General features: G+C 50.5%; 15 pseudogenes; all 15 read right to left on the minus strand.

The window, feature by feature from the left end:
* Positions 1–161: 161 nt before the first annotated feature.
* On the minus strand, positions 162–281 carry LOC130305122 (5S ribosomal RNA; annotated as a pseudogene).
* Positions 282–767: 486 nt separating this feature from the next.
* Positions 768–887, minus strand: LOC130305071 (5S ribosomal RNA; annotated as a pseudogene).
* A 272-nt stretch (positions 888–1,159) lies between these two features.
* Positions 1,160–1,279, minus strand: LOC130305090 (5S ribosomal RNA; annotated as a pseudogene).
* A 1,071-nt stretch (positions 1,280–2,350) lies between these two features.
* Positions 2,351–2,470, minus strand: LOC130305108 (5S ribosomal RNA; annotated as a pseudogene).
* An 889-nt stretch (positions 2,471–3,359) lies between these two features.
* LOC130305123 (5S ribosomal RNA) lies at positions 3,360–3,479 on the minus strand (annotated as a pseudogene).
* A 2,654-nt stretch (positions 3,480–6,133) lies between these two features.
* LOC130305105 (5S ribosomal RNA) lies at positions 6,134–6,253 on the minus strand (annotated as a pseudogene).
* A 2,646-nt stretch (positions 6,254–8,899) lies between these two features.
* On the minus strand, positions 8,900–9,019 carry LOC130305130 (5S ribosomal RNA; annotated as a pseudogene).
* Positions 9,020–9,499: 480 nt separating this feature from the next.
* LOC130305096 (5S ribosomal RNA) lies at positions 9,500–9,619 on the minus strand (annotated as a pseudogene).
* Positions 9,620–11,494: 1,875 nt separating this feature from the next.
* Positions 11,495–11,614, minus strand: LOC130305110 (5S ribosomal RNA; annotated as a pseudogene).
* Positions 11,615–12,485: 871 nt separating this feature from the next.
* LOC130305086 (5S ribosomal RNA) lies at positions 12,486–12,605 on the minus strand (annotated as a pseudogene).
* A 2,073-nt stretch (positions 12,606–14,678) lies between these two features.
* Positions 14,679–14,798, minus strand: LOC130305073 (5S ribosomal RNA; annotated as a pseudogene).
* Positions 14,799–17,256: 2,458 nt separating this feature from the next.
* Positions 17,257–17,376, minus strand: LOC130305100 (5S ribosomal RNA; annotated as a pseudogene).
* A 2,086-nt stretch (positions 17,377–19,462) lies between these two features.
* LOC130305087 (5S ribosomal RNA) lies at positions 19,463–19,582 on the minus strand (annotated as a pseudogene).
* A 2,482-nt stretch (positions 19,583–22,064) lies between these two features.
* LOC130305101 (5S ribosomal RNA) lies at positions 22,065–22,184 on the minus strand (annotated as a pseudogene).
* Positions 22,185–23,467: 1,283 nt separating this feature from the next.
* On the minus strand, positions 23,468–23,587 carry LOC130305089 (5S ribosomal RNA; annotated as a pseudogene).
* Between the last annotated feature and the right edge of the window lie 29 nt (positions 23,588–23,616).

The raw sequence follows: 23,616 nt of genomic DNA on the forward strand, positions 1-23,616 counted from the left end.
GTACTTACCAGGCCCTAAGCTGGGTATCAGTCTGCGATCTGACGAGAGCAGGCGCGTTCAGCTTAGGATGGCTGTTGACAGCTTCACCCCCTTTATATTGTGGATTTAAGCATCAATAAATAATTTTCCGAATCGAAGCGGAAGGCGGCAACAGATTAAAATGTCAACTGCACCCGGGATTCCCAGCCAGTCTCCCATGCTGGTACTTACCAGGCCCTAAGCTGGGTAGCAGTCTGCGATCTGACGAGAGCAGGCGCGTTCAGCTTAGGATGGCCGTTGACAGCTTCACACTTTGTCTACTGTGCATTTAAGCATCAATAAATCCTTTTCGGAATCGGAACGGAAGGCGGCAACAGAGCAAAATGTCATCGACACCAGGGATTCCCAGCCAGTCTCCCATGCTGGTACTTACCGGGCCCTAAGCTAGGTAGCAGTCTGCGATCTGACGAGAGCAGGCACGTTCAGCTTAGGATGGCCGTTGACAGCTTCTCGAACTTTATACTGTGCATTCAAGCATCAATAAATCCTTTTCGGAATCGGAACGGAAGGCGGCAACAGAGCAAAATGTCAACGGCAGCCGGGATTCCCAGCCAGTGTCCCATGCCGGTACTTACCGGGCCCTAAGATCTGTACCAGTCTGCGATCTGACAAGAGCAGGCACGTTAAGCTTAGGATGGCCGTCGACAGCTTCACACCTTGTATACTGTGGATTTAAGCATCAATAAATTATTTTCGGAATCGGAGCGGAAGGCAGCAATAGAGCAAAATGTTAACGGCACCCGGGATTCCCAGCCAGTCTCCCATGCCAGTACTTACCGGGCCCTAAGCTGGGTAGCAGTCTGCGATCTGACGAGAGCAGGCGCGTTCAGCTTAGGATGGCCATTGACAGCTTCATGCTTTTTATACTGTGCATTTAAGCATCAATAAATCCTTTTCGGAATCGGAGAGGAAGGCGGCAACAGAGCAAAATGTCAATAGCACCTTGGATTGCCAGTCAGTCTCCCATGCCCGTACTTGCCGGGCAGCAGTCTGGGATCTGACAAGAACAAGCACATTCAGCTTAGGATAGCCGTAGACGGCTTCACACCCTGTATACTGTGGATTTAAGCATCAATAAATCCTTTTCGGAATCGGAGCGGAAGGCGGCTACAGAGCAAAATGTCAACAACACCTGGGATTCCCAGCCAGTCTCCCATGCTGGTACTTACCGGGCCCTAAGCTGGGTAGCAGTCTGCGTTCTGACGAGAGCAGGCGCGTTCAGCTTAGGATGGCCGTTGACAACTTCACGCCCTTTATACTGTGCATTTAAGCATCAATAAATCCTTTTCCGAATCGGAGCGGAAGGCGGCAACAGATTAAAATGTCAACGGCAGCCTGATTCCCAGCCAGTGTCCCATGCCGGTACTTACCGGGCCCTAAGATCTATACCAGTCTGCGATCTGACGAGAGCAGGCGCGTTAAGCTTAGGATGGCCGTCGACAGCTTCACACCTTGTATACTGTGGATTTAAGCATCAATAAATTCTTTTCGGAATCGGAGCTGAAGGCGGCAACAGAGCAAAATGTCAACTACACCCGGGATTCCCAGCCAGTCTCCCATGCCGGTACTTACTGGGCCCTAAGCTGGGTAGCAGTCTGCGATCTGACGAGAGCAGGCACGTTCAGCTTAGGATGGCCGTTGACATCTTCACGCCTTGTATATTGTGGATTTAAACATCAATAAATATTTTTTTAATCGGAGAGGAAGGCGGCAACAGAGCAAAATGTCAATGGCACCTTGGATTGCCAGCCAGTCTCCCATGCCGGTAACTGCCGGGCAGCAGTCTGCGATCTGACGAGAGCAGGCGTGTTCAGCTTAGGATGGCCGTTGTAAGCTTCACATTTTGTATACTGTGGATTTAAGCATCAATAAATAATTTTCGGAATCGGAGCAGAAACAGAGCAAAAAGTCAACTACACCTGGGATTCCCAGCCAGTCTCCCATGCTGGTACTTACCGGGCCCTAAGCTGGGTAGCAGTCTGCGATCTGACAAGAACAGGCGCATTCAGCTTAGGATGGCCGTAGACATTTTCACAACCTGTATACTGTGGATTTAAGCATCAATAAATCCTTTTCGGAATCGGAGCGAAAGGCCACAACAGAGCAAAATGTCAACGACACCTGGGATTCCCAGCCAGTCTCCCATGCTGGTACTTACCGGGCCCTAAGCTGGGTAGCAGTCTGCGATCTGACAAGAACAGGCGCATTCAGCTTAGGATGGCCGTAGACATTTTCACAACCTGTATACTGTGGATTTAAGCATCAATAAATCCTTTTCGGAATCGGAGCGAAAGGCGGCAACAGAGCAAAATGTCAACGACACCTGGGATTCCCAGCCAGTCTCCCATGCTGGTACTTACCGGGCCCTAAGCTGGGTAGCAGTCTGCGATCTGACGAGAGCAGGCGAATTCAGCTTAGGATGGCCGTTGACAGCTTCTCGCCCTTTATACTGTGCATTTAAGCATCAATAAAACCTTTTCGGAATCAGAACGGAACGGAAGGCGGCAACAGAGCAAAATGTCAACGGCAGCCGGGATTCCCAGCCAGTGTCCCATGCCGGTACTTACCGGGCCCTAAGATCTGTACCAGTCTGCGATCTGACGAGAGCAGGCGCGTTAAGCTTAGGATGGCCGTCGACAGCTTCACACCTTGTATACTGTGGATTTAAGCATCAATAAATTCTTTGCGGAATCGGAGCGGAAGGCAGCAATAGAGCAAAATGTCAATGGCACCTGGGATTCCCAGCCAGTCTCCCATGCCAGTACTTACCAGGCCCTAAGCTGGGAAGCAGTCTGCGATCTGACAAGAGCAGGCGCGTTCAGCTTAGGATGGCCGTTGACATCTTCACGCCTTGTATACTGTTAATTTAAGCATCAATAAATATTTTTTTTAATCGGAGAGTAAGGCGGCAACAGATCAAAATGTCAATAGCACCTTGGATTGCCAGCCAGTCTCCCATGCCCGTACTTGCCGGGCAGCAGTCTGCGATCTGACAAGAACAGGCGCATTCAGCTTAGGATAGCCGTAGACGGCTTCACACCCTGTATATTGTGGATTTAAGCATCAATAAATCCTTTTTGGAATCGGAGCAAAATGTCTACAGAGCTACAGAGCAAAATGTCAACAACACCTGAGATTCCCAGCCAGTCTCCCATGCTGGTACTTACCGGGCCCTAAGCTGGGTAGCAGTCTGCAATCTGACGAGAGCAGGCGCGTTCAGCTTAGGATGGCCATTAACAGCTACATGCCCTTTATACTGTGCATTTAAGCATCAATAAATCCTTTTCTGAATCGGAGCGGAAGGCGGCAACAGATTAAAATGTCAACTGCACCCGGGATTCCCAGCCAGTCTCCCATGCTGGTACTTACCAGGCCCTAAGCTGGGTAGCAGTCTGCGATCTGACGAGAGCAGGCGCGTTCAGCTTAGGATGGCCGTTGACAGCTTCACACTTTGTATACTGTGCATTTAAGCATCAATAAATCCTTTTCGGAATCGGAACGGAAGGCGGTAACAGAGCAAAATGTCAGCGGCAGCCGGGATTCCCAGCCAGTGTCCCATGCCGGTACTTACCGGGCCCTAAGATCTGTACCAGTCTGCGATCTGACGAGAGCAGGCGCGTTAAGTTTAGGATGGCCGTCGACAGCTTCACACCTTGTATACTGTGGATTTAAGCATCAATAAATTCTTTTCGGAATCGGAGCGGAAGGCGGCAACAGAGCAAAATGTCAACTGCACCCGGGATTCCCAGCCAGTCTCCCATGCCGGTATTTACTGGGCCCTAAGCTGGGTAGCAGTCTGCGATCTGACGAGAGCAGGCGCGTTCAGCTTAGGATGGCCGTTGACATCTTCACGCCTTGTATATTGTGGATTTAAGCATCAATAAATATTTTTTTAATCGGAGAGGAAGGAGGCAACAGAGCAAAATGTCAATGGCACCTTGGATTGCCAGCCAGTCTCCCATGCCGGTAACTGCCGGGCAGCAGTCTGCGATCTGAGGAGAGCAGGCACGTTCAGGCTTAGGATGGCCGTTGACAGCTTCACACCCTGTTTATTGTGGATTTAAGCATCAATAAATCCTTTTCCAAATCTGAGCGGAAGGCGGCAACAGATTAAAATGTCAACTGCACCCGGGATTCCCAGCCAGTCTCCCATGCTGGTACTTACCAGGCCCTAAGCTGGGTAGCAGTCTGCGATCTGACGAGAGCAGGCGCGTTCAGCTTAGGATGGCCATTGACAGCTTCATGCTTTTTATACTGTGCATTTAAGCATCAATAAATCCTTTTCGGAATCGGAGAGGAAGGCGGCAACAGAGCAAAATGTCAATAGCACCTTGGATTGCCAGCCAGTCTCCCATGCCCGTACTTGCCGGGCAGCAGTCTGCGATCTGACAAGAACAGGCACTTTCAGCTTAGGATAGCCGTAGACGGCTTCACACCCTGTATACTGTGGATTTAAGCATCAATAAATCCTTTTCGGAATCAGAGCGGAAGGCGGCTACAGAGCAAAATGTCAACAACACCTGGGATTCCCAGCCAGTCTCCCATGCTGGTACTTACCGGGCCCTAAGCTGGGTAGCAGTCTGCAATCTGACGAGAGCAGACGCGTTCAGCTTAGGATGGCCGTTGACATCTTCACGCCTTGTATATTGTGGATTTAAGCATCAATAAATATTTTTATTAATCGGAGAGGAAGGCGGCAACAGAGCAAAATGTCAATGGCACCTTGGATTGCCAGCCAGTCTCCCATGCCGGTAACTGCCGGGCAGCATTCTGCGATCTGAGGAGAGCAGGCACGTTCAGGCTTAGGATGGCCGTTGACAGCTTCACACCCTGTATATTGTGGATTTAAGCATCAATAAATCCTTTTCCGAATCGGAGCGGAAGGTGGCAACAGATTAAAATGTCAACTGCACCCGGGATTCCCAGCCAGTCTCCCATGCTGGTACTTACCGGGTCCTAAGCTGGGTAGCAGTCTGCGATCTGACGAGAGCAGGCGCGTTCAGCTTAGGATGGCCGTTGACAGCTTCACACTTTGTATACTGTGCATTTAAGCATCAATTAATCCTTTTCGGAATCGGAGCAGAAACAGAGCAAAATGTCAACTGCACCCGGGATTCCCAGCCAGTCTCCCATGCTGGTACTTATCAGGCCCGAAGCAGGGTAGCAGTCTGCGATCTGACGAGAACAGGCACATTCAGCTTAGGATGGCCGTAGACAACTTCACACCCTGTATACTGTGGATTTAAGCATCAATAAATCCTTTTCGGAATCGGAGCGTAAGGCGGCAACAGAGCAAAATGTCAACGACACCTGGGATTCCCAGCCAGTCTCCCATGCTGGTACTTACCGGGCTCTAAGCTGGGTAGCAGTCTGCGATCTGACGAGAGCAGGCACGTTCAGCTTAGGATGGCCATTGACAGCTTTTCGCACTTTATACTGTGCATTTAAGCATCAATAAATCCTTTTCGGAATCGGAACGGAAGGCGGCAACAGAGCAAAATGTCAACGGCAGCCGGGATTCCCAGCCAGTGTCCCATGCTGGTACTTACCGGGCCCTAAGATCTGTACCAGTCTGCGATCTGACAAGAGCAGGCACGTTAAGCTTAGGATGGCCGTCGACAGCTTCACACCTTGTATACTGTGGATTTAAGCATCAATAAATTATTTTCGGAATCGGAGCGGAAGGCAGCAATAGAGCAAAATGTCAACAGCACCCGGGATTCCCAGCCAGTCTCCCATGCCAGTACTTACCGGGCCCTAGGCTGGGTAGCAGTCTGCGATCTGACGAGAGCAGGCGCGTTCAGCTTTGGATGGCCATTGACAGCTTCATTCTTTTTATACTGTGCATTTAAGCATCAATAAATCCTTTTCGGAATCGGAGAGGAAGGCGGCAACAGAGCAAAATGTCAATAGCACCTTGGATTGCCAGACAGTCTCCCATGCCCGTACTTGCCGGGCAGCAGTCTGCGATCTGACAAGAACAGGCACATTCAGCTTAGGATAGCCGTAGACGGCTTCACACCCTGTATACTGTGGATTTAAGCATCAATAAATCCTTTTCGGAATCGGAGCGGAAGGCGGCTACAGAGCAAAATGTCAACAACACCTGGTATTCCCAGCCAGTCTCCCATGCTGGTACTTACCGGGCCCTAAGCTGGGTAGCAGTCTGCGTTCTGACGAGAGCAGGCGCGTTCAGCTTAGGATGGCCATTAACAGCTTCATGCCCTTTATACTGTGCATTTAAGCATCAATAAATCCTTTTCTGAATCGGAGCGGAAGGCGGCAACAGATTAAAATGTCAACTGCACCCGGGATTCCCAGCCAGTCTCCCATGCTGGTACTTACCAGGCCCTAAGCTGGGTAGCAGTCTGCGATCTGACGAGAGCAGGCACGTTCAGCTTAGGATGGCCGTTGACAGCTTCACACTTTGTATACTGTGGATTTAAGCATCAATAAATATTTTTATTAATCGGAGAGGAAGGCGGCAACAGAGCAAAATGTCAATGGCACCTTGGATTGCCAGCCAGTCTCCCACGCCGGTATCTGCCGGGCAGCAGTCTGCGATCTGAGGAGAGCAGACACGTTCAGCTTAGGATGGCCGTTGACAGCTTCACACCCTGTATATTGTGGATTTAAGCATCAATAAATCCTTTTCCGAATCGGAGCGGAAGGCGGCAACAGATTAAAATGTCAACTGCACCCGGGATTCCAGCCAGTCTACCATGCTGGTACTTACCAGGCCCTAAGCTGGGTATCAGTCTGCGATCTGACGAAAGCAGGCGCGTTTAGCTTAGGATGGCCGTTGACAGCTTCACACCCTGTATACTGTGCATTTAAGCATCAATAAATCCTTTTCGGAATCGGAACGGAAGGCGGCAACAGAGCAAAATGTCAACGGCAGCTGGGATTCCCAGCCAGTCTCCCATGCCAGTACTTACCGGGCCCTAAGCTAGGTAGCAGTCTGCAATCTGACGAAAGCAGGCGCGTTCAGCTTAGGATGGCCATTGACAGCTTCATGATTTGTATACTGTGCATTTAAGCATCAATAAATCCTTTTCGGAATCGGAACGGAAGGCGGCAAAAGAGCAAAATGTCAACTGCACCCGGGATTCCCAGCCAGTCTCCCATGCCGGTACTTACTGGGCCCTAAGCTGGGTTGCAGTCTGCGATCTGACGAGAGCAGGCGCGTTCAGCTTAGGATGGCCGTTGACATCTTCACGCCTTGTATATTGTGAATTTAAGCATCAATAAATATTTTTATTAATCGGAGAGGAAGGCGGCAACAGAGCAAAATGTCAATGGCACCTTGGATTGCCAGCCAGTCTCCCATGCCGGTAACTGCCGGGCAGTAGTCTGCGATGTGAGGAGAGCAGGCACGTTCAGGCTTAGGATGGCCGTTGACAGCTTCACACCCTGTGTATTGTGGATTTAAGCATCAATAAATCCTTTTCCGAATCGGAGCGGAAGGCGGCAACAGATTAAAATGTCAACTGCACCTGGGATTCCCAGCCAGTCTCCCATGCTGGTACTTACCAGGCCCGAAGCAGGGTAGCAGTCTGCGATCTGACGAGAACAGGCACATTCAGCTTAGGATGGCCGTAGACAACTTCACGCCCTGTATACTGTGGATTTAAGCATCAATAAATCCTTTTCGGAATCGGAGCGTAAGGCGGCAACAGAGCAAAATGTCAACGACACCTGGGATTCCCAGCCAGTCTCCCATGCTGGTGCTTACCAGGCCCTAAGCTGGGTATCAGTCTGCGATCTGACGAGAGCAGGCGCATTCAGCTTAGGATGGCCGTTGACAGCTCCACACTTTGTATACTGTGGATTTAAGCATCAATAAATAATTTTCGGAATCGGAGCAGAAACAGAGCAAAATGGCAACTGCACCCGGGATTCCCAGCCAGTCTCCCATGCTGGTACTTACCAGGCCCGAAGCTGGGTAGCAGTCTGCGATCTGACGAGAACAGGCGCATTCAGCTTAGGATGGCCATAGACATCTTCACACCCTGTATACTGTGAATTTAAGCATCAATAAATCCTTTTCGGAATCGGAGCGTAAGGCGGCAACAGAGCAAAATGTCAACGACACCTGGGATTCCCAGCCAGTCTCCCATGCTGGTGCTTACCAGGCCCTAAGCTGGGTATCAGTCTGCGATCTGACGAGAGCAGGCGCGTTCAGCTTAGGATGGCCGTTGACAGCTTCACCCCCTTTATATTGTGGATTTAAGCATCAATAAATAATGGAACGGAAGGCGGCAACAGAGCAAAATGTCATCGACACCAGGGATTCCCAGCCAGTCTCCCATGCTGGTACTTACCGGGCCCTAAGATCTGTACCAGTCTGCGATCTGACGAGAGCAGGCGCGTTCAGCTTAGGATGGCCGTTGACAGCTTCACACTTTATATACTGTGCATTTAAGCATCAATAAATCCTTTTCGGAATCGGAACGGAAGGCGGCAACAGAGCAAAATGTCAATGGCACCTTGGATTGCCAGCCAGTCACCCATGCCCGTACTTGCCGGGCAGCAGTCTGCGATCTGACAAGAACAGGCACATTCAGCTTAGGATAGCCGTAGACGGCTTCACACCCTGTATACTGTGGATACTGTGGATTTAAGCATCAATAAATAATTTTCGGAATCGGAGCAAAATGTCAACTGCACCCGGGATTCCCAGCCAGTCTCCCATGCTGATACTTATCAGGCCCGAAGCAGGGTAGCAGTCTGCGATCTGACGAGAACAGGCACATTCAGCTTAGGATGGCCGTAGACAACTTCACGCCCTGTATACTGTGGATTTAAGCATCAATAAATCCTTTTCGGAATCGGAGCGTAAGGCGGCAACAGAGCAAAATGTCAACGACACCTGGGATTCTCAGCCAGTCTCCCATGCTGGTACTTACCGGGCCCTAAGCTGGGTAGCAGTCTGCGATCTGACGAGAGCAGGCGCGTTCAGCTTAGGATGGCCGTTGACAGCTTCACGCCCTTTATACTGTGCATTTAAGCATCAATAAATCCTTTTCCGAATCGGAGCGTAAGGCGGCAACAGATTAAAATGTCAACTGCACCCGGGATTCCCAGCCAGTGTCCCATGCCGGTACTTACCGGGCCCTAAGATCTGTACCAGTCTGCGATCTGACGAGAGCAGGCGCGTTCAGCTTAGGATGGCCGTTGACATCTTCACGCCTTGTATACTGTGGATTTAAGCATCAATAAATATTTTTTTTAATCGGAGAGGAAGGCGGCAACAGATCAAAATGTCAATAGCACCTTGGATTGCCAGCCAGTCACCCATGCCCGTACTTGCCGGGCAGCAGTCTGCGATCTGACAAGAACAGGCGCATTCAGCTTAGGATAGCCGTAGACGACTTCACACCCTGTATATTGTGGATTTAAGCATCAATAAATCCTTTTCGGAATCGGAGCAAAATGTCTACAGAGCTACAGAGCAAAATGTCAACAACACCTGAGATTCCCAGCCAGTCTCCCATGCTGGTACTTACCGGGCCCTAAGCTGGGTAGCAGTCTGCGATCTGACGAGAGCAGGTGCGTTCAGCTTAGGATGGCCGTTGACAGCTTCACACTTTGTATACTGTGCATTTAAGCATCAATAAATCCTTTTCGGAATCGGAACGGAAGGCGGCAACAGAGCAAAATGTCAACGGCAGCCGGGATTCCCAGCCAGTCTCCCATGCCGGTACTTACTGGGCCATTAGCTGGGTAGCAGTCTGCGATCTGACGAGAGCAGGCGCGTTCAGCTTAGGATGGCCGTTGCCAGCTTCACACTTTGTATACTGTGCATTTAAGCATCAATAAATCCTTTTCGGAATCGGAACAGAAGGCGGCAACAGAGCAAAATGTCAACGGCAACCGGGATTCCCAGCCAGTGTCCCATGCCGGTACTTACCGGGCCCTAAGATCTGTACCAGTCTGCGATCTGACGAGAGCAGGCGCGTTAAGCTTAGGATGGCCGTCGACAGCTTCACACCTTGTATACTGTGGATTTAAGCATCAATAAATTCTTTTCGGAATCGGAGCGGAAGGCGGCAACAGAGCAAAATGTCAACTGCACCCGGGATTCCCAGCCAGTCTCCCATGCCGGTACTTACTGGGCCCTAAGCTGGGTAGCAGTCTGCGATCTGACGAGAGCAGGCGCGTTCAGCTTAGGATGGCCGTTGACATCTTCACGCCTTGTATATTGTGGATTTAAGCATCAATAAATATTTTTTTCATCGGAGAGGAAGGCGGCAACAGAGCAAAATGTCAATGGCACCTTGGATTGCCAGCCAGTCTCCCATGCCGGTAACTGCCGGGCAGCAGTCTGCGATCTGAGCAAAGCAGGCACGTTCAGGCTTAGGATGGCCGTTGACAGCTTTACACCCTGTATATTGTGGATTTAAGCATCAATAAATCATTTTCCGAATCGGAGCGGAAGGCGGCAACATATTAAAAAGTCAACTGCACCCGGGATTCCCAGCCAGTCTCCCATGCTGGTACTTACCAGGACCTAAGCTGGGTAGCAGTCTGCGATCTGACGAGAGCAGGCGCGTTCAGCTTAGGATGGCCGTTGACAGCTTCACACTTTGTATACTGTGGATTTAAGCATCAATAAATAATTTTCGGAATCGGAGCAGAAACAGAGCAAAATGTCAACTGCACCCGGGATTCCCAGCCAGTCTCCCTTGCTGGTACTTACCAGGCCCGAAGCTGGGTAGCAGTCTGCGATCTGACGAGAACAGGCGCGTTCAGCTTAGGATGGCCGTTGACAGCTTCTCGCCCTTTATACTGTGCATTTAGGCATCAATAAATCCTTTTCGGAATTGGAACGGAAGGCGGCAACAGAGCAAAATGTCAACGGCAGCCGGGATTCCCAGCCAGTGTCCCATGCCGGTACTTACCGGGCCCTAAGATCTGTACCAGTCTGCGATCTGACGAGAGCAGGCGCGTTAAGCTTAGGATGGCCGTCGACAGCTTCACACCTTGTATACTGTGGATTTAAGCATCAATAAATTATTTTCGGAATCGGAGCGGAAGGCAGCAATAGAGCAAAATATCAACGGCACCCGGGATTACCAGCCAGTCTCACATGCCAGTACTTACCGGGCCCTAAGCTGGGTAGCAGTCTGCGATCTGACGAGAGCAGGCGCGTTCAGCTTAGGATGGCCGTTGACATCTTCACGCCTTGTATACTGTGGATTTAAGCATCAATAAATATTTTTTTTAATCGGAGAGGAAGGCGGCAACAGATCAAAATGTCAATAGCACCTTGGATTGCGAGCCAGTCTCCCATGCCCGTACTTGCCGGGCAGCAGTCTGCGATCTGACAAGAACAGGCGCATTCAGCTTAGGATAGCCGTAGACGGCTTCACACCCTGTATATTGTGGATTTAAGCATCAATAAATCCTTTTCGGAATCGGAGCAAAATGTCTACAGAGCTACAGAGCAAAATGTCAACAACACCTGAGATTCCCAGCCAGTCTCCCATGCTGGTACTTACCGGGCCCTAAGCTGGGTAGCAGTCTGCGATCTGACGAGAGCAGGCGCGTTCAGCTTAGGATGGCCGTTGACAGCTTCACACTTTGTATACTGTGCATTTAAGCATCAATAAAACCTTTTCGGAATCGGAACGGAAGGCGGCAACAGAGCAAAATATCAACTGCACCCGGGATTCCCAGCCAGTCTCCCATGCCGGTACTTACTGGGCCCTAAGCTGGGTAGAAGTCTGCGATCTGACGAGAGCAGGCGCGTTCAGCTTAGGATGGCCGTTGACATCTTCACGCCTTGTATATTGTGGATTTAAGCATCAATAAATATTTTTTTAATCGGAGAGGAAGGCAGCAACAGAGCAAAATGTCAATGGCACCTTGGATTGCCAGCCAGTCTCCCATGCCGGTAACTGCCGGGCAGCAGTCTGCGATCTGAGGAGAGCAGGCACGTTCAGGCTTAGGATGGCTGTTGACAGCTTCACACCCTGTATATTGTGGATTTAAGCATCAATAAATCCTTTTCCGAATCGGAGGGGAAGGCGGCAACAGATTAAAATGTCAACTGCACCCGGGATTCCCAGCCAGTCTCCCATGCTGGTACTTACAAGGCTCTAAGCTGGGTAGCAGTCTGCGATCAGACGAAAGCAGGCGCGTTCAGCTTAGGATGGCCGTTGACAGCTTCACACTTTGTATACTGTGGATTTAAGCATCAATAAATAATTTTCGGAATCGGAGCAGAAACAGAGCAAAATGTCAACTGCACCCGGGATTCCCAGCCAGTCTCCCATGCTGGTACTTACCAGGCCCGAAGCTGGGTAGCAGTCTGCGATCTGACGAGAACAGTCGCATTCAGCTTAGGATGGCCGTAGACATCTTCACACCCTGTATACTGTGGATTTAAGCATCAATAAATCCTTTTCGGAATCGGAGCGTAAGGCGGCAACAGAGCAAAATGTCAACGACACCTGGGATTCCCAGCCAGTCTCCCATGCTGGTACTTACCGGGCCCTAAGCTGGGTAGCAGTCTGCGATCTGACGAGAGCAGGCGCGTTCAGCTTAGGATGGCCGTTGACAGTTTCATGCCCTTTATACTGTGCATTTAAGCATCAATAAATCCTTTTCCGAATCGGAGCGGAAGGCGGCAACAGATTAAAATGTCAACTGCACCCGGGATTCCCAGCCAGTCTCCCATGCTGGTACTTACCAGGCCCTAAGCTGGGTAGCAGTCTGCGATCTGACGAGAGCAGGCACGTTCAGCTTAGGATGGACGTTGACAGCTTCACGCCTTGTATATTGTGGATTTAAGCATCCATACATATTTTTATTAATCGGAGAGGAAGGCGGCAACCGAGCAAAATGTCAATGGCACCTTGGATTGCCAGCCAGTCTCCCATGCCGGTAACTGCCGGGCAGCAGTCTGCGATCTGAGGAGAGCAGGCACGTTCAGGCTTAGGATGGCCGTTGACAGCTTCACACCCTGTATATTGTGGATTTAAGCATCAATAAATCCTTTTCCGAATCGGAGCGGAAGGCGGCAACAGATTAAATTGTCGACTGCACTCGGGATTCCCAGCCAGTCTCCCATGCTGGTACTCACCAGGCCCTAAGCTGGGTAGCAGTCTGCGATCTGACGAGAACAGGCGCATTCAGCTTAGGATGGCCGTAGACGTCTTCACACCCTGTATACTGTGGATTTAAGCATCAATAGATCCTTTTCGGAATCGGAGCGGAAGGCGGCAACAGAGCAAAATGTCAACGACACCTGGGATTCCCAGCCAGTCTCCCATGCCAGTACTTACCAGGCCCTAAGCTGGGTAGGAGTCTGCGATCTGTCGAGAGCAGGCGCGTTCAGCTTAGGATGGCCGTTGACAGCTTCTCGCCCTTTATACTGTGCATTTAGGCATCAATAAATCCTTTTCGGAATTGGAATGGGAGGCGGCAACAGAGCAAAATGTCAATGGCAGCCGGGATTCCCAGCCAGTGTCCCATGCCGGTACTTACCGGGCCCTAAGATCTGTACCAGTCTGCGATCTGACGAGAGCAGGCGCGTTAAGCTTAGGATGGCCGTCGACAGCTTCACACCTTGTATACTGTGGATTTAAGCATCAATAAATTCTTTTCGGAATCGGAGCGGAAGGCAGCAATAGAGCAAAATATCAACGGCACCCGGGATTCCCAGCCAGTCTCCCATGCCAGTACTTACCGGGCCCTAAGCTGGGTAGCAGTCTTCGATCTGACGAGAGCAGGCGCGTTCAGCTTAGGATGGCCATTGACAGCTTCATGCTTTTTATACTGTGCATTTAAGCATCAATAAATCCTTTTCGGAATCGGATCGGAAGGCGGCAACAGAGCAAAACGTCAACTGCACCCGGGATTCCCAGCCAGTCTCCCATGCCGGTACTTACCGGGCCCTAAGCTGGGTAGCAGTCTGCGATCTGACGAGAGCAGGCGCGTTCAGCTTAGGATGGCCGTTGACATCTTCATGCCTTGTATATTGTGGATTTAAGCATCATTAAATTTTTTTTTTAATCGGAAAGGAAGGCGGCAACAGAGCAAAATGTCAATGGCACCTTGGATTGCCAGCCAGTCTCCCATGCCGGTAACTGCCGGGCAGCAGTCTGCGATCTGAGGAGAGCAGGCATGTTCAGGCTTAGGATGGCCGTTGACAGCTTCACACCCTGTCTATTGTGGATTTAAGCATCAATAAATCCTTTTCCGAATCGGAGCGGAAGGCGGCATTAGATTACAATGTCAACTGCACCCTGGATTCCCAGCCAGTGTCCCATGCCGGTACTTACCGGGCCCTAAGATCTGTACCAGTCTGCGATCTGACGAGAGCAGGCGCGTTCAGCTTAGGATGGCCGTTGACAGCTTCACACTTTGTATACTGTGGATTTAAGCATCAATAAATAATTTTCGGAATCGGAGCAGAAACAGAGCAAAATGTCAACTGCACCCAGGATTCCCAGCCAGTCTCCCATGCTGGTACTTACCAGGCCCGAAGCTGGGTAGCAGTCTGCGATCTGACAAGAACAGGCGCATTCAGCTTAGGATGGCCGTAGACATCTTCACACCCTGTATACTGTAGATTTAAGCATCAATAAATCCTTTTCGGAATCAGAGCGGAAGGCGGCAACAGAGCAAAATGTCAACGACACCTGGGATTCCCAGCCAGTCTCCCATGCTGGTACTTACCGGGCCCTAAGCTGGATAGCAGTCTGCGATCTGACGAGAGCAGGCGCGTTCAGCTTAGGATGGCCGTTGACAGCTTTTCGCCCTTTATACTGTGCATTTAAGCATCAATAAATCCTTTTCGGAATCGGAACGGAAGGCGGCAACAGAGCAAAATGTCAACGGCAGCCGGGATTCCCAGCCAGTGTCCCATGCCGGTACTTACCGGGCCCTAAGATCTGTACCAGTCTGCGATCTGACGAGAGCAGGCGCGTTAAGCTTAGGATGGCCGTCGACAGCTTTACACCTTGTATACTGTGGATTTAAGCATCAATAAATTATTTTCGGAATCGGAGCGGAAGGCAGCAATAGAGCAAAATGTCAACGGCACTCTGGATTCCCAGCCAGTCTCCCATGCCAGTACTTACCGGGCCCTAAGCTGGGTAGCCGTCTGCGATCTGACAAGAGCAGGCGCGTTCAGCTTAGAATGGCCATTGACAGCTTCATGCTTTTTATACTGTGCATTTAAGCATCAATAAATCCTTTTCGGAATCGGAAGGGAAGGCGGCAACAGAGCAAAATGTCAATGGCACCTTGGATTGCCAGCCAGTCTCCCATAACGGTAACTGCCGCGCAGCAGTCTGCGATCTGAGGAGAGCAGGCACGTTCAGGCTTAGGATGGCCGTTGACAGCTTCACACCCTGTATATTGTGGATTTAAGCATCAATAAATCCTTTTCCGAATCTGAGCGGAAGGTGGCAACAGATTAAAATGTCAACTGCACCCGGGATTCCCAGCCAGTCTCCCATGTTGGTACTTACCGGGTCCTAAGCTGGGTAGCAGTCTGCGATCTGACGAGAGCAGGCGCGTTCAGCTTAGGATGGCCGTTGACAGCTTCATGCTTTGTATACTGTGCATTTAAGCATCAATTAATCCTTTTCGGAATCGGAGCAGAAACAGAGCAAAATGTCGACGGCAGCCTGGATTCCCAGCCAGTCTCCCATGCTGGTACTTACCGTGCACTAAGCTGGGTAGCAGTCTGCGATCTGACGAGAGCAAGTGCGTTCAGCTTAGGATGGCCTTTGACAGCTTCTCGCCCTTTATACTGTGGATTTAAGCATCAATAATATCTTTTCGGAATCGGAGCGGAAGGCAGCAATAGAGCAAAATGGCAACGGCTCCCGGGATTCCCAGCCAGTCTCCCATGCCAGTACTTACCGGGCCCTAAGCTGGGTAGCAGTCTGCGATCTGACGAGAGCAGGCGCGTTCAGCTTAGGATGGCCATTGACAGCTTCATGCTTTTTATACTGTGCATTTAAGCATCAATAAATCCTTTTCGGAATCGGAGAGGAAGGCGGCAACAGAGCAAAATGTCAATAGCACCTTGGATTGCCAGCCAGTCTCCCATGCCCGTACTTGCCGGGCAGCAGTCTGCAATCTGACAAGAACAGGCACTTTCAGCTTAGGATAGCCGTAGACGGCTTCACACCCTGTATACTGTGAATTTAAGCATCAATAAATCCTTTTCGGAATCAGAGCGGAAGGTGGCTACAGAGCAAAATGTCAACAACACCTGGGATTCCCAGCCAGTCTCCCATGCTGGTACTTACCGGGCCCTAAGCTGGGTAGCAGTCTGCAATCTGACGAGAGCAGACGCGTTCAGCTTAGGATGGCCGTTGACATCTTCACGCCTTGTATATTGTGGATTTAAGCATCAATAAATATTTTTATTAATCGGAGAGGAAGGCGGCAACAGAGCAAAATGTCAATGGCACCTTGGATTGCCAGCCAGTCTCCCATGCCGGTAACTGCCGGGCAGCAGTCTGCGATCTGAGGAGAGCAGGCACGTTCAGGCTTAGGATGGCCGTTGACAGCTTCACACCCTGTATATTGTGGATTTAAGCATCAATAAATCCTTTTCCGAATCGGAGCGGAAGGTGGCAACAGATTAAAATGTCAACTGCACCCGGGATTCCCAGCCAGTCTCCCATGCTGGTACTTACCGGGTCCTAAGCTGGGTAGCAGTCTGCGATCTGACGAGAGCAGGCGCGTTCAGCTTAGGATGGCCGTTGACAGCTTCACACTTTGTATACTGTGCATTTAAGCATCAATTAATCCTTTTCGGAATCGGAGCAGAAAGAGAGCAAAATGTCGACGGCAGCCTGGATTCCCAGCCAGTCTCCCATGCTGGTACTTAACAGGCCCGAAGCTGGGTAGCAGACTGCGATCTGACGAGAGCAGGCTCGTTCAGCTTAGGATGGCCGTTGACAGCTTCTCGCCCTTTATACTGTGCATTTAAGCATCAATAAATCCTTTTCGGAATCGGAACGGAAAGCGACAACAGAGCAAAATGTCAACGGCAGCCGGGATTCCCAGCCAGTGTCTCATGCCGGTACTTACCGGGCCCTAAGATCTGTACCAGTCTGCGATCTGACGAGAGCAGGCGCGTTAAGCTTAGGATGGCCATCGACAGCTTCACACCTTGTATACTGTGGATTTAAGCATCAATAAATTATTTTCGGAATCGGAGCGGAAGGCAGCAATAGAGCAAAATGTCAATGGCAACCGGGATTCCCAGCCAGTCTCCCATGCCAGTACTTACCGGGCCCTAAGCTGGGTAGCAGTCTGCGATCTGACGAGAGCAGGCGCGTTCAGCTTAGGATGGCCATTGACAGCTTCATGCTTTTTATACTGTGCATTTAAGCATCAATAAATCCTTTTCGGAATCGGAACGGAAGGCGGCAACAGAGCAAAATGTCAACTGCCCCCCCGGATTCCCAGCCAGTCTCCCATGATGGTACTTAATGGGCCCTAAGCTGGGTAGCAGTCTGCGATCTGACGAGAGCAGGCACGTTCAGCTTAGGATGGCCGTTGACATCTTCACGCCTTGTATATTGTGGATTTAAGCATCAATAAATATTTTTATTAATCGGAGAGGAAGGCGGCAACAGAGCAAAATGTCAATGGCACCTTGGATTGCCAGCCAGTCTCCCATGCCGGTAACTGCCGGGCAGCAGTCTGCGGTCTGAGGAGAGCAGGCACGTTCAGGCTTAGGATGGCCGTTGACAGCTTCACACCCTGTATATTGTGGATTTAAGCATCAATAAATCCTTTTCCGAATCGGAGCGGAAGGCGGCAACAGATTAAAATGTCAACTGCACCGGGGATTCCCAGCCAGTCTCCCATGTTGGTACTTACCAAGCCCTAAGCTGGGTAGCAGTCTGCGATCTGACGAGAGCAGGCGTGTTCAGCTTAGGATGGCCGTTGACAGCTTCACACTTTGTATACTGTGAATTTAAGCATCAATAAATAATTTTCGGAATCGGAGCAAAATGTCTACAGAGCTACAGAGCAAAATGTCAACAACACCTGAGATTCCCAGCCAGTCTCCCATGCTGGTACTTACCGGGCCCTAAGCTGGGTAGCAGTCTGCGATCTGACGAGAGCAGGCGCGTGTAGCTTAGGATGGCCGTTAACAGCATCACGCACTTTATACTGTGCATTTAAGCATCAATAAATCCTTTTCCGAATCGGAGCGGAAGGCGGCAACAGGTTAAAATGTCAACTGCACCCGGGATTCCAGGCCAGTCTCCCATGCTGGTACTTACCAGGCCCTAAGCTGGGTTGCAGTCTGCGATCTGACGAGAGCAGGCGCGTTCAGCTTAGGATGGCCGTTGACAGCTTCACACTTTGTATACTGTGCATTTAAGCATCAATAAATCCTTTTCGGAATCGGAACGGAAGGCGGCAACAGAGCAAAATGTCAACGGCAGCCGGGATTCCCAGCCAGTGTCCCATGCCGGTACTTACCAGGCCCTAAGATCTGTACCAGTCTGCGATCTGATGAGAGCAGGCGCGTTAAGCTCAGGATGGCCATCGACAGCTTCACACCTTGTATACTCTGGATTTAAGCATCAATAAATTATTTTCGGAATCGGAGCGGAAGGCAGCAATAGAGCAAAAAGTCAACGGCAACCGGGATTCCCAGCCAGTCTCCCTTGCCAGTACTTACCGGGCCCTAAGCTGGGTAGCAGTTTGCGATCTGACGAGAGCAGACGCGTTCAGCTTAGGATGGCCATTGACAGCTTCATGCTTTTTATACTGTGCATTTAAGCATCAATAAATCCTTTTCGGAATCGGAACAGAAGGCGGCAACAGAGCAAAATGTCAACTGCACCCGGGATTCCCAGTCAGTCTCCCATGCCGGTACTTACTGGGCCCGAAGCTGGGTAGCAGTCTGCGATCTGACGAGAGCAGGCGCGTTCAGCTTAGGATGGCCGTTGACATCTTCACGCCTTGTATATTGTGGATTTAAGCATCAATAAATATTTTTTTAATCGGAGAGGAAGGTGGCAACAGAGCAAAATGTCAATGGCACCTTGGATTGCCAGCCAGTCTCCCATGCCGGTAACTGCCGGGCAGCAGTCTGCGATCTAAGGAGAGCAGGCACGTTCAGGCTTAGGATGGCCGTTGACAGCTTCACACCCTGTATATTGTGGATTTAAGCATCAATAAATCCTTTTCCGAATCGGAGCGGAAGGCGGCAACAGATTAAAATGTCAACTGCACCCGGGATTCCAAGCCAGTCTCCCATGCTGGTACTTACCAGGCCCGAAGCTGGGTAGCAGTCTGCGATCTGATGAGAACAGGCGCTTTCAGCTTAGGATGGCCGTAGACATCTTCACACCCTGTATACTGTGGATTTAAGCATCAATAAATCCTTTTCGGAATCGGAGCGTAAGGCGGCAACAGAGCAAAATGTCAACGACACCTGGGATTCCCAGCCAGTCTCCCATGCTGGTACTTACCGGGCCCTAAGCTGGGTAGCAGTCTGCGATCTGACGAGAGCAGGCGCGTTCAGCTTAGGATGGCCGTTGACAGCTTCTCGCCCTTTATACTGTGCATTTAAGCATCAATAAATCCTTTTCGGAATCGGAACGGAAGGCGGCAACAGAGCAAAATGTCAACGGCAGCCGGGATTCCCAGCCAGTGTCCCATGCCGGTACTTACCGGGCCCTAAGATCTGTACCAGACTGCGATCTGACGAGAGCAGGCGCGTTAAGCTTAGGATTGCCGTCGACAGCTTCACACCTTGTATACTGTGGATTTAAGCATCAATAAATTATTTTCGGAATCGGAGCGGAAGGCAGCAATAGAGCAAAATGTCAACGGCACTGGGATTCCCAGCCAGTCTCCCATGCCAGTACTTACCGGGCCCTATGTTGGGTAGCAGTCTGCGATCTGACGAGAGCAGGCGCGTTCAGCTTAGGATGGCCATTGACAGCTTCATGCTTTTATTCTGTGCATTTAGGCATCAATAAATCCTTTTCGGAATCGGAGAGGAAGGCGGCAACAGAGCAAAATGTCAATAGCACCTTGGATTGCCAGCCAGTCTCCCATGCCCGTACTTGCCGGGCAGCAGTCTGCGATCTGACAAGAACATGCACATTCAGCTTAGGATAGCCGTAGACGGCTTCACACCCTGTATATTGTGGATTTAAGCATCAATAAATCCTTTTCGGAATCGGAGCAAAATGTCTACAGAGCAACAGAGCAAAATGTCAACAACACCTGAGATTCCCAGCCAGTCTCCCATGCTGGTACTTACCGGGCCCTAAGCTGGGTAGCAGTCTGCGATCTGACGAGAGCAGGCGCGTTCAGCTTAAGATGGCCGTTAACGGCTTCACACCCTGTATACTGTGGATTTAAGCATCAATAAATCCTTTTCGGAATCGAAGCGGAAGCGGCTACAGAGCAAAATGTCAATAACACCTGGGATTCCCAGCCAGTCTACCATGCTGGTACTTACCGGGCCCTAAGCTGGATAGCAATCTGCGATCTGACGAGAGCAGGCGCGTTCAGCTTAGGATGGCCGTTGACAGCTTCACATTTTGTATACTGTGGATTTAAGCATCAATAAATAATTTTCGGAATCGGAGCAGAAACAGAGCAAAATGTCAACTGCACCCGGGATTCCCAGCCAGTCTCCCATGCTGGTACTTACCAGGCCCGAAGATGGGTAGCAGTCTGCGATCTGACAAGAACAGGTGCATTCAGCTTAGGATGGCCGTAGACATCTTCACACCCTGTATACTGTGGATTTAAGCATCAATAAATCCTTTTCGGAATCAGAGCGGAAGGCTGCAACAGAGCAAAATGTCAAAGACAGCTGGGATTCCCAGCCAGTCTCTCATGCTGGTACTTACCGGGCCCTAAGCTGGGTAGCAGTCTGCAATCTGACGAGAGCAGGCGCGGTCAGCTTAGGATGGCCGTTGACAGCTTCACACTTTGTATACTGTGGATTTAAACATCAATAAATAATTTTCGGAATCGGAGCAGAAACAGAGCAACATTTCAACTGCACCCGGGATTCCCAGCCAGTCTCCCATGCTGGTACTTACCAGGCCCGAAGCTGGATAGCAGTCTGCGATCTGACGAGAACAGGCGCATTCAGCTTAGGATGGCCGTAGACATCTTCACACCCTGTATACTGTGGATTTAAGCATCAATAAATCCTTTTCGGAATCGGAGCAAAATGTCTACAGAGCTACAGAGCAAAATGTCAACAACACCTGAGATTCCCAGCCAGTCTCCCATGCGGGTACTTACCGGGCCCTAAGCTGGATTACAGTCTGCAATCTGACGAGAGCAGGCGCGTTCAGCTTAGGATGGCCGTTGACAGCTTCACGCCCTGCATACTGTGGATTTAAGCATCAATAAATCCTTTTCGGAATCGGAGCGTAAGGCGGCAACAGAGCAAAATGTCAACGACACCTGAGATTCCCAGCCAGTCTCCCATGCTGGTATTTACCGGGCCCTAAGCTGGGCAGAAGTCTGCGATCTGACGAGAGCAGGCGCGTTCAGCTTAGGATGGCTGTTGACAGCTTCACACTTTGTATACTGTGGATTTAAGCATCAATAAATAATTTTCGGAATCGGAGCAGAAACAGAGTAAAATGTCAACTGCACCCGGGATTCCCAGCCAGTCTCCCATGCTGGTACTTACGAGGCCCGAAGCTGGGAAGCAGTCTGCGATCTGACGAGAACAGGCGCATTCAGCTTAGGATGGCCGTTGACAGCTTCACACTTTGTATACTGTGCATTTAAGCATCAATAAATCCTTTTCGGAATCCGAACGGAAGGTGGCAACAGAGCAAAATGTCAACGGCAGCCGGGATTCCCAGCCAGTGTCCCATGCCGGTACTTACCGGGCCCTAAGATCTGTACCAGTCTGCGATCTGACGAGAGCAGGCGCGTTAAGCTTAGGATGGCCGTCGACAGCTTCACACCTTGTATACTGTGGATTTAAGCATCAATAAATTCTTTTCGGAATCGGAGCGGAAGGCAGCAATAGAGCAAAATGTCAACGGCAACCGGGATTCCCAGCCAGTCTCCCATGCCAGTACTTACCGGGCCCTAAGCTGGGTAGCAGTCTGCGATCTGACGAGAGCAGGCGCGTTCAGCTTAGGATGGCCGTTGACATCTTCACGCCTTGTATATTGTGGATTTAAGCATCAATAAATATTTTTATTAATCGGAGAGGAAGGCGGCAACAGAGCAAAATGTCAATGGCACCTTGGATTGCCAGCCAGTCTCCCATGCCGGTAACTGCCGGGCAGCAGTCTGCGATCCGAGGAGAGCAGGCACGTTCAGGCTTAGGATGGCCGTTGACAGCTTCACACCCTGTATATTGTGGATTTAAGCATCAATAAATCCTTTTCCGAATCGGAGCGGAAGGCGGCAACAGATTAAAATGTCAACTGCACCCGGGATTCCCAGCCAGTCTCCCATGCTGGTACTTACCAGGCCTGAAGCTGGGTAGCAGTCTGCGATCTGACGAGAACAGGCGCATTCAGCTTAGGATGGCCGTAGACATCTTCACACCCTGTATACTGTCGATTTAAGCATCAATAAATCCTTTTCGGAATCGGAGCGGAAGGCGGCAACAGAACAAAATGTCATCGACACCTGGGATTCCCAGCCAGTCTCCCATGCTGGTACTTACCGGGCCCTAAGCTGGGTAGCAGTCTGCAATCTGACGAGATCAGGCGCGTTCAGCTTAGGATGGCCGTTGACAGCTTCTCGCCCTTTATACTGTGCATTTAAGCATCAATAAATTCTTTTCGGAATCGGAACGGAAGGCGGCAACAGAGCAAAATGTCAACGGCAGCCGGGATTCCCAGCCAGTGTCCCATGCCGGTACTTACCGGGCCCTAAGATCTGTACCAGTCTGCGATCTGACGAGAGCAGGCGCGTTAAGCTTAGGATGGCCGTCGACAGCTTCACACCTTGTATACTGTGGATTTAAGCATCAATAAATTATTTTCGGAATCGGAGCGGAAGGCAGCAATAGAGCAAAATGTCAACGGCATCGGGGATTCCCAGCCAGTCTCCCATGCCAATACTTACCGGGCCCTAAGCTGGGTAGCAGTCTGCGATCTGACGAGAGCAGGCGCGTTCAGCTTAGGATGGCCATTGACAGCTTCATGCTTTTTATACTGTGCATTTAAGCATCAATAAATCCTTTTCGGAATCGGAACGGAAGGCGGCAACAGAGCAAAATGTCAATGGCAGCCGGGATTCCCAGCCAGTGTCCCATGCCGGTACTTACTGGGCCCTAAGATCTGTACCAGTCTGCGATCTAACGAGAGCAGGCGCGTTAAGCTTAGGATGGCCGTCGACAGCTTCACACCTTGTATACTGTGGATTTAAGCATCAATAAATTATTTTCTGAATCGGAGCGGAAGGCAGCAATAGAGCAAAATGTCAACGGCACCCGGGATTCCCAGCCAGTCTCCCATGCCAGTACTTACCGGGCCCTAAGCTGGGTAGCAGTCTGCGATCTGACGAGAGCAGGCGCGTTCAGCTTAGGATAGCCGTTGACATCTTCACGCCTTGTATACTGTTTATTTA

Source organism: Hyla sarda, unplaced genomic scaffold, assembly GCF_029499605.1.
Source record: "Hyla sarda isolate aHylSar1 unplaced genomic scaffold, aHylSar1.hap1 scaffold_1307, whole genome shotgun sequence".
Classification (NCBI taxonomy): domain Eukaryota; kingdom Metazoa; phylum Chordata; class Amphibia; order Anura; family Hylidae; genus Hyla; species Hyla sarda.